Here is a 1,792-nt window from a genome sequence, read left to right as displayed (position 1 = left end):
AATTTAATATGACTGTCATTTGATGTCGTAAGAATTTCTACAAAAAAGGTCATTTCATTATGAAAGACATATTGCAAAGTAAAATAATTTAAAAATAATTACATTAATTCTTTATTTAAGGCTTGAAAAAAATGTTAAACAGATTAAAAAATTAAATTAAATTAATTTAATGAAATAATTTATTTCCATATAACATAATTTTGCAAAAAAAGTGGTTATATTTTTTTATAAAATATGCAAATTGACGGATTTTATGAATCTATTAACGCAATTTACACCTGATTTAAAGCTGAACTAAAGTTGTAAACATTAATGTATAACCATTAATCAAAAGGAACATTTTTTAACATTGAAAGTGTGTTTCAATCTTTCTACATTTTTAGTTTTTATTTTTAATGCAGTTAATCCGCACTTTTTGTGCTTTGTGTTGTACTAAACAATTTTTTTCCATATATTTAATGCAGTTAGCTAGATCTTTATTTCACCTTAATTTCTTTCCTTAAATGTAAGTGCCTAAATGTAAGTATATGTTAAGAAATTTTCATAAAAATGTTTAATAATAATTAATAATAATAATAATAGTTAATTTAATAATACCATTCTGTAATAAAGCCATTTTCAATATCTGACCGAATCACATAGTTAATAATGTTATTAATTATTTTTTACTTATAACAGATAATTTTTTACTATATTGATATTGTTTATTTCTTATAGTTCAATATATCCATTTAATATCCATTAATTACTAAATTTGAGATATCTATTTCATTTTATTTATTTCTATTTGAGCCAGTGCACTTGAGCACTTTTACTCTTTCTTAACTCGATGTATTTTTAAAACCCCTCTTTACGCCTTGACTGGATTATTGTTCATCACTTCATCAGACTAAGCAATAATTGACCTCAGATCTGCATACCTCCCCGAGGAGCCTGTAACTATTTTGAGATTGAGATATCATAACCTATTACTTGATATCGGTTATTCCCCATTTAACAAAAGCCTTCAATGGTTTTGATTTTCAACTAAAGCTTATCAATTAATGAAAGCTATTAGAGCTAAGTCATTATTCATTTATCATTTAGTTGCTTTTTAAAGTGCTACATATTTTAGTATTTTTAAGAAATTTATATTAATGTACATGTACATAACTGTAACAGTTAAAGCTTGTTAGTATTAGCTTTGAACTACTTATCACTTTTAAAGCCAAAAATTTAGTTTTTTTTAAATGAAATTTACAATCATAGAAGTTTGAACAAATATAATATGTATAATATGTAATTTTATAATAAATATAAAGTATATTAGTTATAATCAGCAATAAACATGATGTTTTTGTAAAATTCTTCTAATAATCTAAGTACCTCTCCATATTAAGCAGAAACGAATGAGTTCAGGATTTGATTAATGTATAATCGTATATTATGTATTATGCAAGTGGTCTTGAACCACTAGCTTAGAGGAATTTGTTTACAAATATTAAGCTCTTGTTTTCTGTCTCTCCTTATTCTGGAATGGTGTTGCATCTGCGGGTGCAAACTTCTACTTACATTCCAAAGAGGTGGTTTAGTGGGTTCAAGTCTCAGACGGTGGCTTTCGATGCTTCCACATACTGCAAAAAAAAAAAGTGGTCTTGAACCAACTTCTACAAGTAGAACAAAAGCTATAAATTTATAAAACAACTATATCCAAATCTAAATCGATCGACATAAGTTATACTACGAAAATTCTCTTCCATAGTAGATACCAAAATTTATAAATTTATAATTTATAGTGCGAAGGCACTGAAAA

This window comes from Teleopsis dalmanni, chromosome 2 (assembly GCF_002237135.1).
Source record: "Teleopsis dalmanni isolate 2A chromosome 2, ASM223713v2, whole genome shotgun sequence".
Lineage (NCBI taxonomy): Eukaryota > Metazoa > Arthropoda > Insecta > Diptera > Diopsidae > Teleopsis > Teleopsis dalmanni.
Note: the sequence above shows the minus strand (reverse complement) of the source record.